We start from the raw sequence: 17395 nt of genomic DNA, 5'->3' as shown, positions 1-17395 counted from the left end.
CTATGGATTTACCTGTTCTGAATATTTCATATAAAGGAATCCTACAAATGGAAGCCTTTTATGTCTGGCTTCTTTCACTTAGCACAATGTTTTCAAGGTTCATTCATGTTGTAGCATGCATCTGAACTGCAGTCCCTTTTATAGCTGAATAATATTCCACTGTATGGATATACCACATTTTATTTATCCATTCATCAACTGATGGGCATTTGAAATGTTTCCACCTTTTGCCCATTATAAATAACTATGCTATGTACATTCATGTACAAGTTGCTGTGAACAAAGTTTTCATTTCTCTGGTAGTAGAATTGCTTATTCACAAGGTAACTCTATGTTCAACGTTTTGAGGAATTTTCAAACTGTTTCCCAAAGCAGTTGCACCATTTTACATTCCGCCAGCAATGTATGAAAGTTCCAGTTCCTCACTTCCTTGCCAAAACCTATTATAGCTGTCATTTTGGCTATAGTCATCCTGGTGGGTATGAAGCGATATCTCATAGTGGCTTCTCATCACAGTTTTGATTTGCATTTCCCTAATGACTAATGAGGTTGAGTATCTTTTCTTGTGCTATTGTTCATGCCATCTGCCCAATCCATTCTTCATAGAAGCAAAATTATAGTCTTTAACCTAAGTCAGGTCTCAATACTCTCTTGCTTAAAATTTCTCAGAACCTACTCTATCACACTTAGATTAAAATTCAAAATCCCTCCTACATTATACAAGGCCTGCTTGATATTACAACTCACAATTATTTTACTAATTTGAATGTTTCATTTTGGGATGTGTCAGTCTTGCCCATTCAGAAGGGCAGAAATGATGTCTGCCTGTCTGCCATGAATCACCATGCCAAGAGCAATGCCTAGCATATGCCAAAGCAAATGCATAGAAAATTAGTAAATTAAAAAATAGATAATTCCCCCCAAATATAGCTAGAATATGCACAGTACTCTATTAATGAAAAGTGTCAAAACGTGTGTCCCTCATCTATTTAGATGAAATAATATTGGTGTATTAACTTCTCTCATGCAGAAAAAATATGCATTAGCCAATCTAGAATTAGGGAATGTAATGGAAGTAGACATACTGTGGTGAATTCAATTCACAGCCTCTAAAGAGTGTTGCCTGCTGCTGTGATATTTTCAACCAGCATAACTCGTGTATATATGCTGTTGATTCATAACTCAGCAACATAAAAAAGAGAATAAATTAGCCAGACAACAGGCCTATTATCACTATACAGATTTATAATGCAGGTTTTATTGCATAGATTGTGTTAAGGGACAGACTCACATTGGTAATGGCCAATGAAAGTGTCAGTACATACGATGTGAGTCTGTCCCTTAACACATTCATGGATATTGTGATTCTTCCATAAGTAAACCTGTTCAATAAAATGTAAAAGTCATTTTGAACCATACTACAACGTTTAAGGTTTTTTTGGGGGGGAAGGGGGTTGAGTTTGCTATTGCCATGCCCTAAGAAATTAGTTTAAAGTAATGGGAAGCTAATAGAGAAAAATCAGCCATGACATGTAACTTTAAAATAAAACATTATCAGTTTGAGGATTTGTAATCTTTTGCATGGAAAACAATTTTTCCCTTTGCCATTTTTTAACTTTTTAAATTGCAAAATATAACATATATACAAAGCAAAGAAAGAAAAAAGCAATAGTTTTCAAAGCACTCTTCAACAAGTAGTTAGAGGACAGATCCCAGAGTTTGTCATGGGCTACCATACCATCATCTCAGATTTTCCCTTCCAGCTGCTCCGAAATATAGGAGGCTAGAAGGAATAAATATTTTTTTTTATCATCACCATCAACTTTTTTTTCTTTTTTGTGAAAAATAACATATATACAAAAAAAGCATTAAATTTCAAAGCAGAGCACAACAATTAGTTGTAGAACAGATTTCAGAGTTTGGTATGGGTTACGATTCCACAATTTTAGGATTTTACTTCCAGCTGCTCTAAGATACTGGAGACTAAAATATCAATTTTTATGCTTCAGCAATTCATATTCAGCAATCATATTCAATCATTAAATCCTACCTTCTCTGTATAGCTCCACCATCACCTGTGATCTATCTATCCCACTCTTTAGGGTATTTGGGCTATGGCCATTCTAACTTTTTCAGGTTTAGCATGCATCTGAACTGCTGTCAATAATTTGGGGTAGGGAGATGGAACTAGCTGATGTTCTGGAGAGGCTGGGCCCTCTGGGTTTCAGCACTTATCTGGTCCAGGGACCAACCTGGAGGTTGTAGGTTTCTGGAAAGTTACCCTAGTGCATGAAACCTTTGTAGAATCTTATATATTGCCCTAGGTGTTCTTTAGGATTATCCCCTTGCCATCTTAAATATATAATTTTGAAGATTAAAAAACAAGAAACAGGAAATACCTCCAACCCAACCCTGATTGATCTGGTCCTTCTCAGAGCCTGCTATTCTATGTATTGGTCCCCAAGAATGTGCCTTGTTCTTTAATTGTTTAAACTTAAATTTTACCTCCCCTATAAAGATTCTAATCAGTCTGCTCTGTCTTATCTTGAATTCATCCACTTCCTTCCACCTTCTCTGTCACCCCTTATTTTTTGCCTGGACCATTGCAGCAGTCACTATACTTTCCTTCCACTTACCCTATCCCCATCCTATGCTCCCTTCCTCCTCTCGAACCCACTCTCTGCCTATCTAAATCTGTAGGATGGATCACTCATTCCCCATTGTTATTGAATGAACCAATGAATGAATTAATGATTAACCCATAAGGGGAGGAGCAGCAATTCTAATAATCTTCTTGCATGTATGAAGATCTGTTCATATCTTCAAAACAGTACTTTGATGAAGACGGGTGAGAATTATTATTATTTCCACTTTGCAGGTAAAGCAACTGAGGCTGGGACTGTAGGATGGTTTGCTCAGTGTTACATGGCTATTTGGAGGCTGACAGAGCCAAGATTCTAACTTGGATTTCCCATTTCCCTGTTTGTGCACTTTCTTTCCATGGCTCTGTGTTGCCCTTGCCTCCTTCAACTTAAACATACAAATACACACACACACACATAAAGAGCAATTCAAGTGAAACTAAGGTGCCTAATCTCTTTCGAACCGAATCTAAAAGCTTTTTATGTTTTTCTGTCTTCAGACAGAGAAGCTATTGCTTAAACAACTATGATAGCAAAAGGTTACAAGTAGAAGATTATTCCATTTTCTAAGCTACAACTAATCATGCTGTCGCCTGAACCAACCGAGAAGAAACTCCCAATCTTAGAACATGCATACAACTCAAATTATCAGGAAAGCTGTTGAGATAAGAAATCTATGATCTCCTTTCTAAACAGGTGATTCAAATTAATGTTCAGCTGAGTGTATCTAGAAAATGGGAAAGATTAAAAAGCTCCTTGTCATTTTTCTTCCTTTAGAGCAAGTTATTAAATGAGGCACAGCACTTTGTGAGGCCTGTTTTTCCTGCAGTTCACAGAAGAAGCTTACAACATGATGAAAGCACACTCTGATTAGGCAGGGCAAAGGAGACTAGAATTTAGAGAGGAGACTGGAGAAAATGCAGTAACAAATAAAATGGGGAGAATCACACGGTATCTCATACCAAAATACAGAATAGAAGGCAGCCAGGGTGTGCAGTGCAGCAAAACTATCTCTCTGTGGCATCTTATTTCTCATGAAACATCATAATGTCGTTCTCAGCCAGGATAAGAATGACACCTGCATCCTCTACACATGGCAGTTGCATAAGTACAAAGGAAAAAACACGTCCCTGTGTGGAGCTGGTTAGTATATGGAACAGTTTCTATAATTCTGGTCTAACAGAGAGCTCTGGAACTAATGGGAACTAAAGGGTAATTGAGTCAAATTATCCCAAGACAGAAAATAAAAATATCCCAGTACAGAAATTTTTCAAGTAGAGAAAATAAAAAGGATAAATCAAGGCTCGTGTCCAAAAAAACGAAGTAGAAAATTCTTCCTCTACACCACACTCCTTGTCCCAACCATAGTGGCATACCTTTCCATCTTATCTTTATAATTTCTGCTTTTTTTGGTACCACACCCCCCCACACTTCAATTCTTATTCTTTCTTGAAGCTCTAAGGAATGGGCAAAGAGGGTAAAAAGCAACTTCAGATGCCTAGGTAAGTAGAAATAATAGGAGTGCTGATATTCCAGGACCCTGTCTATGTCCCATTTCCATCATATGTCATTCTTCCCTGGAATCCTATCTTTCATCAGCTAGAAGGACCTCTATCAGTTCTTTTAAACATCTTGATTCCTTGGGAACTTTTAAAATGTTATCTCTAACAGGAAAACATCAAAGGCACCACAGCAACACCAGGGGTAAATAATGGAGGGAAGAACAAGAGTTAAGGGAGAGGTTTGGATTTTCTATTTGGTAAGGGTATGTTTATTGGTTATCTTTCTCGTGGGAACAATGGAATTATCTAAAATTACGAGTGTTGATGGATTGTCGACCTTGGACATTATACATGCAGCCCAATGAATGGAGGTGGCTGAAGGATGCACTGACTGAGAAGTAGATTGGCAAATGATGGTGTGTACATAGGGCCAATAGTGCGCTGATGCAAAAAGGAACGAAGTTGTGAGGCATGCAACATTGTGAATGAACCTGTGGGACATTTGGTGAAGCAAAATAAGCCAGAAACAAAAGAGCAAATGATGTATGATGTCATTTAGAAAATACTTATAAGAAAACAGGGGCCTAGATTGTAAGCTCTTATAGCAGTCACATTTAGTCTGGAGTGGTAATTGTTATTTCTCGATTTTGAGAGGCTGTTTTATATATGTATAACCTGGTATTTGGAAATAAGAACAAAGCCAATCAGGTCAGGATTAATGTAATTCAGAACACAGGGGTAGGGAAGACATTGTCTATATTTTAGAACCTCATCTACTCTTTGAGACCAAAGAAACAAAGGTTTATTTTGTCCAGAACCTACATGTACTACAGCACATAATCTAACTCAATCTGTCTAGATAGATCATTTAAACAATCAAACCACAGGGAGCCCAGAATAAGAATAAAGGCCTTTAATCCTATATAGCTTAATGTAATGCCTGGATACATCCCAGAGTATATTAAGCAGATAATCAAAAAGTAATGGCAAAGTCCCTTGAGAGATGGGAGAAAAAATATGAAACTATTAAACTTTACCACCAGGGAAACCCCTGAGACTGTGTCATATATTTGTGACACCCAAATTAATAGACCAAGCCCTTGATCTTGAGGCTTGCTCTTGTGAAGCTCATTTAGGTAGCTGAGAAACTTAGCCTACCTATAGGTATACCTAAGAGTTACTTCTGGAGGACCTCTTTTGTTGCTTAGAGTTGGACTCACTCTCTCTAAGCCAAACTCTGCAATTGAAATCATTGCCCTCCCTACTGTATGGGACATGACATCCAGGGGTGAAAATCTCCCTGGTGGCATGGGAGATGACCCACAGGTATGAGCATGGCCCTGGCACCGTGTGATCAACAATGCCATCCTGATCAAAATGGGGGAAAGAAGTGTAACAAATAAGGTATCAGTGGCTGAGAGAGTTCAAATAGAATCGAAAGGCCACTCTGGAGGTCACTCTAATGCATACTTCAGTTAGACATTGCTACCTATCATAACTTGACAGACCCCAACCAAAACCATTCCAGCCAATCCTAGAGCACACCTAGGACATTATGTAAGATTCAACAAAGGTTCCATGCACTAGGGTAACTTTCCAGAAACCTACAACCTCCAGATGGGGCCCTGGACCAGATAAGTCCTGAAATGGAGAACAGCCAGCCTGTCCAGATCATCAACTAGTTCCATCCCCCTATCCCATATTATCGACAGCCCCTTCCAACATGAAAAAGTTAGAATGGGCATAGCTCAAATACCACTAAAGAATGGGAGAAAGATCAAAGGTGATGGTGGAGTAATACAGAGAATTTAGGGTTTAACAAATGAATATGACTGCTGAATCATTACATTGATGTATCTTTTAGACTCCAGAATTTTAGGGCAGCTAGAGGTAAAAGCCTAAAATTGTAGAACTGTAACCCATACCAACCTCTGAAATCTGTTCTATCACTAATTGTTGTGATGTACTTTGAAATTTATTGCTTTTTTGTATATATGCTATTTTTCACAAAAGAAAAAAAGTTGATCGTGATGCTAAAAAGAAAAATAACATTAAAAAAAAATGTTATTTCCTCTTCCTGGCATGTTTTACTTCCCTTCTCATTCCTAGCTAGTCATTCAGGTCTTTGTTTCAACAGAGGTCTTCCTCAGCTGCCTGCCTCTAGCCTACCCCCCATCAGCACCCCACCCCGTTCCAACCAGACTTGATTAGTTTGCATCATCTTACTCTCATGGTACTTATCACAGAAAAAAAAATAATTGATGAAGTAATTATAATTATGTACTGTTTGTCTATTCTGTTTGGGCACTCCAAAAGGACAGGAATGGTCTACTTGTGTTTACTCCTGTATATCCAATATCTGGCACACAGTAAGCACTCAATAAAAATTTGTTGCTCTATTGGCTGTTTCCTTCAACATTTCCCAACTACATCATACCGAGTTGTAAGTTCTCTGTAGACTGACTTGAAAATGAAATACAGATGAACAGAGGGAGGCTGTTAGACACTCATGATCAAGATACAATAGGACTGGTCCTACACCATAAAAACCTGTCTTGCTGACCTGTACCACCATCCCTCCTATGGCATGGCTAGAAATCTAGGAATCATCTTCAACACCTGTGTTTCCCTCACCCTCATATCTCATCCATCACCCAGGAATGTTAACATTATCTCTTATCTATTGACTATGCCAACAGCTTCCCACTAGTCACCACACTAGTCCCAAGACACTACTTTGTTCCAGCAATACCTGTCACTCGCTGATCTCACCACTTCCCTTTTGCCCTCTTTCCCTTCACTCTCCACTTAGCAGCCAGGGTGTCTCTTGTGAAACAACTACCATGTCACAGTACTGCCTGCTACTCATACCCTTTCCTTGACTTCCTATTGTTCATAGATAAATAATAAAAGCCTTAACTGATTTATGCAGCCCTCCCAGAGCTACCACTGTGTGCTAAGCCCACCTCACCTGGAGCCAACTCCCCATGTGCTCAGCCACCTGCCATCTTACTGTCCCATGGGCATGCCTATCCCTTGGTGTGACATGGCCTTCTGATGCTGCTCCTCTCTGCTCTCTGAGTCTTCAGTGCTCTCACTCTCCCCTCCCTCATTAATCCCTATTCATTCTTCAGATTCCAGCTCAACTGTCCTATTGGGGAGCGTCTTCTCTTACCACATTGCCTCCCCCAATCTGGAGCCAGGAAGGAAAGAAGGGAGGAAGGAAGGGATAGAGGAAGGAAGAGAGGAAGGAAGAAATAGCCTGGGCACCCTTTGTGTATTCTCCAAAGCAAGGATGGCAAAATTCCAGGCAGGAGCCCAGCATCAATGTGTGAACTATGCTAGAAGGTTAATAAAATGGAGTAGGGAAGATTGCATTAAAAATTTTAAAGCATATGAAACTCCAGATTGGTCAAACAATATGTATGCCTACTTTTTTGTAGCTCATAATTTAGGCCTTTGAGGAGATTATTTTAGGAGGGTCATCATCCCAATCCCACCTATTTTTAAAAAGCTGGATACCAGAGAGAAAGGAGGGTATGGGGAGCTGACAGGACCCCCAAATCTCTCCTCCCAAGACCTCTGCTTTCAAAATGCAAGTAGCATTCACAGGGAGCAAAGAATATGGATATAACTCTAAGTAGACCCAAAGAGGGCTGTCCCATAACCCAGGGCCTGGAATGCCCACATCAACTTACTATTCTGACTCATTTCATGAGGTTGTAATGACTATAAGAGGTTTAAAAATTAAACATGTGGTATAACCCCAGAAATTCGTTTATTCAATTAAAAGTTTAACTTTGTAACAATAGTATGAACAAAAAAACATTTCCTAGGAGCACAAAGAGAATTGTGGCTTTGAAATTCCGTCTTTTATCTTCATGGGAAAAGCAAAGGCTTACAGGCTGAAAAAAAATGCTTCTTTTTGGTAAACTCACAGAACTTTGCCTATTACTTCCCCATGACCTCAACTGTTTTTTGCTAATCTATGCCTTGACCACATAGAAATGTTCAAATGAAAAATTAAGGTCATTTTCATTTATCTTGTTCTTTCCTGTGAAGAGTCCTGGGTTTGCATGTGATTTTGTTAGAATTTTGCCATTGCAAATCTCTGTTTTACTTTAACTCCAAATCACCTGATTTTGATTTTCCCTTGCCATAAATCTGAATTTTTATTACATTTTATCTGGGATTCACAACAGATGGGCTATGAACCAAGGAAAATAAAATGGAGGGAAAGAAAAGATAAAATTATTGGGCAACAAGTACACAGAAGAGGACAACTCTTGATTAGGAAATAAGGGATGGGGATAGGTAGTCCCGGTAAAACAAAACACGATCTGACAACTATTTTTAAATGGGGGAAAACATTTTCTTAATAAAACCATAGAAATGACTACAATTATCGCCATAATTGTATGGTAATTACGCAGTGTTGCAATCCTGGAAGAGAAAAGATTTCTTGGCATTATATCAACTATTTTTTATGCCCTGTCTTTCCACTGCTCTCCATATACTCCCTGGTAATAAACCAGGGCAGGCATTTTCAATGATGTTAAATCCACAAAGTTCCACGTACTCCAAAATCGCATTTTTTCCTGAAAAAAAAAAAAAAACTCAACCAGATACTTTTACCAGCTTTGCAATAGGGTTATATGAAAACCAAGGCCCTACCACCCCAAATCTGATTCTAACCCATCCAAACCTAGTGGAAGTACAGGGTAGCATAAGTCAGCTGACTGGGGAAATATGTGATAGATGGAATTATGTACTCCAGATGAAAACATGTCCTCAATCTTAATTCCATTCTTGTGGATGTGAACCCATTGTAAATAAAACCTTTTGAAGACGTTATTTTAGTTTAGTTAAGATATGGCCAGCTGAATCAGCATAGGCCTTAACCCAAATTATTAGGAAGACTCATAAAGAGGATGAGGAAGGACAGAAATCAGAAAGGAGAAAGCATTATCTTTGTGATGGGAGGTGGAGATACAAGCCCAAAGATTGCCAGCCACCAGGACCAGAATGCTACAGAATACAGAAAAAGCAAGCCCTGTCGATATCTTGATTTTGGATTTCTTCTAACCTCAAAACCGTGAGCTTATTGCTTGAGCCAAACAATTGTAGTAATAAATTGACAAACTAAGCCAAAGGAACCTACAGTTTTAAAAGTTGTGCTAAAAATTCACGACTAAAGGCAGAAGAGAAATCTATACTGCCATACAAAATATTTTAAAAGGAAAAGCTTAATTAATCATCTATGTATTATGCGTATATGGATGCCAAACAATTTACCTGACAGGTATACATTAAAATAGTTGTCTTATCCCAGAGTAAGCTGGGCAGAAATTAAAAAGCATTTGCAAAGTCCCCTGGAGGGAGTGGGGGAAAAGGCGGAAATATTAAACTTCTCCACCTAGGGAGGTCCTGATATTCTTGCAAGTATTGGTGACTGCCAATTTGATGCGATAGGCCCTAGATCTTGGGGACTGCCCTCATGAAACTTATTCCTGCAAAGAAAAAGCAAAGTCTATTTATGATTATACCTAAGAATCACCCCCAGAAAACCTCTTTGGTTGCTCAGATGTGGCCTCTACCTCTAAGCCAACTCCCCAGGTGAATGCACTGCCCTTCCCCCTCTACATGGGACATGACTCCCAGGGATGAGCCTGGTTCTGGCATTGTGAGAATGAGAAAGGCTTCATGACCACAAAAGGGGCAAGAGAAAGAAACAAAATAAAGTTTCAGTGGCTGAGAGATTTCAAATAGAGTTGAGAGGTCTTTCTGGAGGTTATTTTTATGCAGTATTTGATATCCCTTTTCAGTTTTTGGTGTATTAGAGTAGCTAGAGGGAAATACCTGAAACTGCTGAATTATAATCCAATAGCCTTGATTCTTGAAGATGAAGATTAACCATAGAGCTTTAAAGTGTTAACATGTGAGTATGAAAACCTTGTGACTGACACTCCCTTTATCCAGTGTATGGACAAATGAATAAGATAAAAAAAGACAAAAAATAAATAAATAAACAATGGGGGGTTCAGGGATCATGGGATATTTTGGGTGTTCCTTTTTACTTTTATTTTAATTTTTATTCTTATTTATATTGTTTATGGAGTAATGAAAATGTTCAAAAATCTATTGTAACGATGAATACACAGCTTTATGATGATAATGTGAACCACTGATTGTATACTTTAGATGATTTACATTTCAATTTAAAAATCATTGAAGAAAAAAATAGTTGTTTTCACATTAGGCAGCTGCTATCTAATTTCTATAAGATCCTGGTCCTGTAACAATTTTCTAAAGTATATTATTGTCTTATTTTTTTAATCCCTTAGCAGAAACTCAAGAATGGATATTTACTGCCCTTATCTGATAGAAGAAACCCATCTCTCATGAGAAAAGCAACTGATATAACTTGGCTTTCTAGCAAACCAAAACTTCATTTCCAAAAATGACTGGAATACAGGTTTCAACAAACAGAAAATGTTCAGATCAACAGCCAGTTGGGTTTTTTGTTGTTGATTTTTAGGAGAATGTGCCTCTTTTGTGTTAAAGGTTCATTTTGTCACAAGTAACAGAAATTCATTGAATTTTGCCGGAGGTTAGGGGATTTACAAGAATATATTGTAGCACTCAAGGGCAGGAAATGGCTCAGAAGGTATGGACATTAGCAAGCCAGTAAGAACCAAGACAGCCAATATCTGGAGCTCTTGACCTTGTTGCATGATGATGTGTCATTTCTGCCTCTCTACATTTTACTTCGATCTTCTCTCTAAAACAGCCTTCTCTGGCACTCCAGGCATACATGATAGAAATTGGCTACATGGCTTAAGAATGTGTGTCCCCAATTCAAATTATTAGACAGACCACCTGTGCTGGTTTGAAGCTATTATATACCCCAGAAAAAACATGTCCTTTAATATTCATGCAATATTGCTGGGTGGGCGCTTTCTGGTTGTTTCCATGGAGATGTGACCCACTCAATTGTAGGTGGTAACTTTTGATTAGATTGTTTCCATGGAGATGTGTCTCTACCCATTCAAGGTGGGGTTGCTTACTGGAGTCCTATAAGACGGAACCATATTGGAAAAAGCTTTAGAGTCACCAGAACCAACGGAGCCCACACAGCCAGAGAATTTGGAGCAGAAGGAAAATGCCCCTGGGAAGTCTTATGAAATGAGGAGAGAAAGATAGCAGGTGTCACCATGTGCCCTTTCTGCTGAGAGAGAAACCCCAGACTTCATCGGACCTTTCTTTGGAGTTAAGGTGTCTTTCCATTGATGGCTTAATATGGACATTTTCATGGCCTTAGAACTGTAAACTTGCAACCTATTAAATTCACCTTTTTAAAAGCCATTCCTGTTCTGATTTATCACATTCTGGCAGCTTACTTACTAATACACTACCTTTCCTGACTCTGGATTTCCCAATGGAATCCAGTCGGCTCAGCTTGGATCAGATGTCCACACCCAGAACAGATGCCCAGCTCCCCAGCTTTGGAAAGTGAGACAAGTTTTCATGCTAGACAACCTGGAACTACCCAGACAAATTATGTATACATATTTCCTATAAGCTAGTAATTCTGCTTCAGGGATAATATTGTACCGGTTCATAAAGGGATATGTATAAGAATATTCTTATACATTGATTGTCATCATGAGAAGTTGGGTGTCCATTACAGGTACATTTGGTTAAGTAAAATGTAGCAGATACATGTCATGCAGTATCGTAGCTAAAGTTAGAAGCAAAAGGGTTAGCTGTACGCATAGACACATGGGGGATATAGTTGAGTGCAGGGCTTTGTCACCTACCATGTAAGCCTCACGGGGTACAGACCAGAAGTCTCAGCGATCAGGGCTTGTCATGGTTAGGGACAGGTGTCAACTTGGCCAAGTTGTGGTACCTGTTCATCTGATTGGGCAAGCGCTGGCCTGTCTGTTGCAATGAGGACATTTCATAGGATTAGGTCATGATCATGTCAGCTACATCCACAGCTGATTCCATTTGTAATCAGTCAAAGGGGAGTGTCTTCTGCAATTAGTGATGCTAAATCCAATCATGGGAAGCCTTTTAAGGAGGACTCAGAGGAGACAGGTTGCATTCCTGCTTTGGCTGGTGAGCCTCTCCTGTGGAGTTCATCCAGGCCATCCATTGGAGTCATCGGCTTCACAGCCTGCCCTGTGGATTTTGGACTCTGCGTTCCTACGGTCATGTGAGACACTTTCATAAATTTTATATTTGCAAGTGTTCCCTGTTGATTCTGTTTCTCTAGAGAACCCTAACTAATACATCTTGGTACCAGGAGTGGTTCTTAAGGAACAGAATCTTAAAAATGGGTTTTTATGAATGGTTTTCTACTCTGACTGGGCTCAGGGACACTAAGGACTCTGATTCCTGTAATCAGAATGACACTCCCAATCCATGGACTGAGTTGGCAAAGGAGATAGTCAAAATATCATCATTTGATTCTCCTAATGCTTCGCTTGTACGAAGCCAGACTCTGGGGGATAATGTTTTTGACGCCTTTACAGAGTTTTGTAGAATAAGAGTTATAGAGATGTTGGTTGGTTGTTGTTAGATACACTGTCTACATTAAAGGGTGAAAGGGATGGGCTTAAGGCTTCAAACAAGAAGCTTAAGTGCCGTCTGAAAGATGTAGAGGTTTCTATGAGTATCCTGAAGGAAAATTTTATTTCCTGTAGCCGTAGACTTGAGATCTCTGAAAATCAGACTCAGAATCTTATTGTTAGAGTAGCAACTTTACAACGTAAACTGAAATCTCAGTCTTGCATGGTGTCTGCCGTTAAAGTGAGGGCATTGATTGGAAAGGAGTGGGACCCTGAAAAATGGGATGGTGACATATGGATTGATAATGATGTTGGGGGTGAGGTTGAAACCCTAGACCATGCTGAGCCTTCTTTAGATAACCCTGTAATTCTTTTCATGACCCACCCCCACCACCCCTCATTTCTTCTAGACCTATAACTAGACTAAAATCCCAACAGGCCCCTAAAGGTGAGGTACAAAGTATCACACATGAGGAGGTACGTTATACTCCAAAAGAACTGTGTGAGTTTTCCAATTTATATAGACAGAAATCAGAGGAATATGTGTGGCAATGGATTTAAAGAGTGTGGGATAATGGTGGGAGGAATATAAGGCTGGATCAGGCTGAATTTATTGATATGGGCCCACTAAGCAGAGATTCTGCATTCAATGTTATAGCTTGAGCAGTTAGAAAAAGTGTTAACAGCTTGTTTGGGTGGTTGGTTGAAACATGGATCAAAAGGTGGTCAACATTACCTGAGGTTGAAATGCCAGAACTGCCCTGGTATAATGTAGATGAGGGGATCCAGAGGCTTAGAGAGATTGGGATGTTAGAGTGGATTTATCATGCAAAGCCTGCTCTTACACCCCAGGAATGTCCAGAGGATGCACCTTTTACCAGAACAGTGAGAAATAAGTTTGTGAGACTAGCACCATCATCCCTCAAGAGCTCTGTGGTTGCACTTCTCTGTAGGTCAGATATTACTGTAGGAACTGCTGTCACTGAGCTGGAATCCTTAAACACAATGGGGATGACAGGATCCCGAGTTGGCAAAAGCCAGGTGGCAGCACTTAATCACCAAAGACAGGGTAGACGCAGGTATTATAATAGACAACAAACTCAAAGGAGGCATCAAAATTATATGACATGCAGAGATTTGTGGCATTGGCTAGTAAATCATGGGGTACCTAGAAATACAATAGAAGGGCAGTCTACTAAATTCTTGTTGGAGCTGTATAAACAAAAGAGTTCTATGTCAAGGGAACAGAAGGCTAACCTGAATTACAGAAACACAGAGTCACAGCCCCTTAATCAATTTCCAGACTTGAAACAGTTTACAGACCCTGAGCCCCTTGAATGAAGGGGAGGCCAGGTCCCTATGGGGGAGAAACATGTTACACTGCCACAAATTTATACTGTTAACCTTCCTCTAAGTCTTCCCCAAGGAGACCGACGGCCTTTTACCAGGGTAACTGTGCATTGGGGAAAAGGAAATGATCAGATATTTCGGGGATTATTAGACACTGGTTCAGAAGTGACATTAATTCCAGGGGACCCAAAACGTCACTCTGGACCACCAGTCAGAGTGGGGGCTTATGGAGGCCAGGTGATCAATGGAGTTTTAGCTCAGGTCCGTCTCACAGTGGGTCCAGTGGGCCCCGGACCCATCCTGTAGTTATTTCCCCAGTTCCGGAATGTATAATTGGCATAGACATACTGAGCAACTGGCAGAATCCCCACGTTGGTTCTCTAACTCGTGCAGTGAGGGCTATTATGGTGGGAAAGGCCAAGTGGAAGCCACTAGAACTGCCCCTATGAAGCAAAATAGTAAATCAAAAGCAATACCGTATTCCTGGAGGGATTGCAGAGATTACTGCCACTCTTAAGGACTTGAAAGATGCAGGGGTGGTGATTCCCACCACATCCCCGTTCAATTCTCCTATTTGGCCTGTGCAGAAAACAGATGGGTCTTGGAGAATGACAGTGGATTATCGTAAACTCAACCAGGTGGTAACTCCAATTGCAGCTGCTGTTCCAGATGTAGTATCATTGCTTGAGCAAATCAATACATCCCCTGGTACCTGGTATGCAGCTATTGATCTGGCAAATGCTTTTTTCTCAATAGCTATTAGTAAGGACCACCAGAAACAGTTTGCTTTCAACTGGTAAGGTCAGCAATATACTTTCACTGTCCTACCTCAGGGGTATATCAACTCTCCAGCCCTATGTCATAATCTTGTTCGCAGGGACCTTGATCGTTTCTGTCTCCCACAAGACATCACACTGGTCCATTATATTGATGATATCATGTTGATTGGACCTAGTGAGCAAGAAGTAGCAACTACTCTAGATTTACTGGTAAGGCATTTGCGTGTAGGAGGATGGGAGATAAATCCAACAAAATTACAGGGGCCTTCCACCTCAGTAAAATTTCTAGGTGTCCAGTGGTGTGGGGCATGTCGAGATATCCCTTCTAAGGTGAAGGATAAATTGCTGCATCTGGCCCCTCCTACAACCAAAAAAGAGGCACAACACCTAGTTGGTCTTTCTGGATTTTGGCGACAACATATTCCTCATTTGGGTGTGCTACTCCGGCCCATTTATCGAGTGACCAGAAAAGCTGCTAATTTTGAGTGGGGACCTGAACAAGAGGAGGCTCTGCGACAGGTCCAGGCTGCTGTGCAAGCTGCTCTGCCACTTGGGCCATATGATCCAGCAGATCCAATGGTGCTGGAAGTGTCAGTGGCAAATAGAGATGCTGTCTGGAGACTTTGGCAGGCCCCTGTAGGAGAATCACAATGCAGACCCTTAGGATTTTGGAGCAAAGCCTTACCATCTGCTGCAGATAACTACTCTCCTTTTGAGAAACAGCTTTTGGCCTGCTACTGGGCCTTAGTAGAGACTGAATGCTTAACCATGGGCCACCAAGTTACCATGAGACCTGAGTTGCCTATCATGGGTTGGGTGTTGTCTGACCCACCAAGCCATAAAGTTGGGCATGCACAGCAGCACTCTATTGTAAAATGGAAATGGTATATACAAGATAGAGCCAGAGCAGGTCCTGAAGGCATGAGTAAGTCACATGAAGAAGTGGCCCAAATGCCCATGGTTTCCACTACTGCTGCCACATTACCTTCTCTTTCCCAGTCCAGAGCTATGGCCTCTTGGGGAGTTCCTTACAGTGAATTGACTGAGGAAGAGAAAACTCTGGCCTGGTTGCCAGATGGTTCAGCACGATATGCAGGTACAACCTGAAAGTGGACAGCTGCAGCATTACAACCCCTTTCTGGGGTGTCCTTGAAGGACAGTGGTGAGGGGAAATCCTCCCAGTGGGCAGAACTTCGAGCAGTGCACCTGGTTGTTCATTTTGCTTGGAAGGAAAACTGGCCAGAGGTGCATTTGTATACTGACTCATGGGCTGTAGCTAATGGTTTGGCTGGATGGTCAGGGACTTGGAAAGACCATAATTGGAAAATTGGTGACAAAGAGGTCTGGGGAAGAAGTATGTGGATAGACCTTTCTGAGTGGGCTAAAAACATGAAGATATTTGTGTCCCATGTGAATGCACACCAGAGGGTGACTTCAGCAGAGGAAGATTTTAATAATCAAGTGGATAAGATGACCCATTCTATGGATACCAGTCAGCCTCTTTCCCCAGCAACTCCTGTCATTGCCCAATGGGCTCATGAACAAAGTGGTCATGGTGGTAGGGATGGAGGTTATGCATGGGCTCAGCAACATGGACTTCCCCTCACCAAGGCTGACCTGGCTACAGCCACTGCTAAGTGCCCAATCTGCCAGCAGCAGAGACTCACACTCAGCCCCCGATATGGCACCATTCCCCGAGGTGACCAGCCAGCTACATGGTGGCAGGTTGATTACATTAGACCACTCCCTTCATGGAAGGGGCAGCGATTTGTTCTAACTGGAATAGACACATACTCTGGACATGGGTTTGCTTTCCCTGCACGCAATGCTTCTGCCAAAACTACTATCCGTGGGCTTACAGAATGCCTTATCCATCGTCATGGTATTCCACATAGCATTGCTTCGGATCAAGGAACACACTTCACAGCAAATGAAATGTAGGAATGGGCACATGCTCATGGAATTCTCTGGTCTTACCATGTTCCCCATCATCCAGAAGCAGCTGGATTGATAGAACGGTGGAATGGCCTTTTGAAAACTCAATTACGGTGCCAACTAGGTGGCAAAAACTTGAAAGGCTAGGGTAATGTTCTCCAGGAAGCTGTGTATGCTCTGAATCAGCATCCGCTGTATGGTGCTGTTTCTCCCATAGCCAGGATCCATGGGTCCAGGAACTAAGGGGTGGAAATGGGTGTGGTGCCACTCACTATTACTCCTAGTGATCCACTAGGAAAATTTTTGCTTCCTGTCCCTGCTACCCTGAGTTCTGCTGGTCTACAGGTTTTAGTTCCAAAACGGGGTGTGCTTTCTCCAGGAGAAACAACAGTGATACCACTGAACTGGAAGTTAAGATTGCCACCTGGCCACTTTGGGCTACTTATGCCTCTGGATCAACACACCAAGAAGGGGATTACGTTATTGTCTGGGGTAATTGACCCTGACTGTCAGAAGGAAGTAAGACTGCAACTACATAATGGAGGTAAAGAAGAGTTTTCTTGGAATACAGGAGATCCCCTTGGGCGTCTATTAGTACTACCATGCCCTGT

Source organism: Tamandua tetradactyla, chromosome 15, assembly GCF_023851605.1.
Source record: "Tamandua tetradactyla isolate mTamTet1 chromosome 15, mTamTet1.pri, whole genome shotgun sequence".
Classification (NCBI taxonomy): Eukaryota; Metazoa; Chordata; class Mammalia; order Pilosa; family Myrmecophagidae; genus Tamandua; species Tamandua tetradactyla.
The sequence above is the reverse complement of the archived record's forward strand: the minus strand, read 5'-3'. Positions refer to the sequence as shown.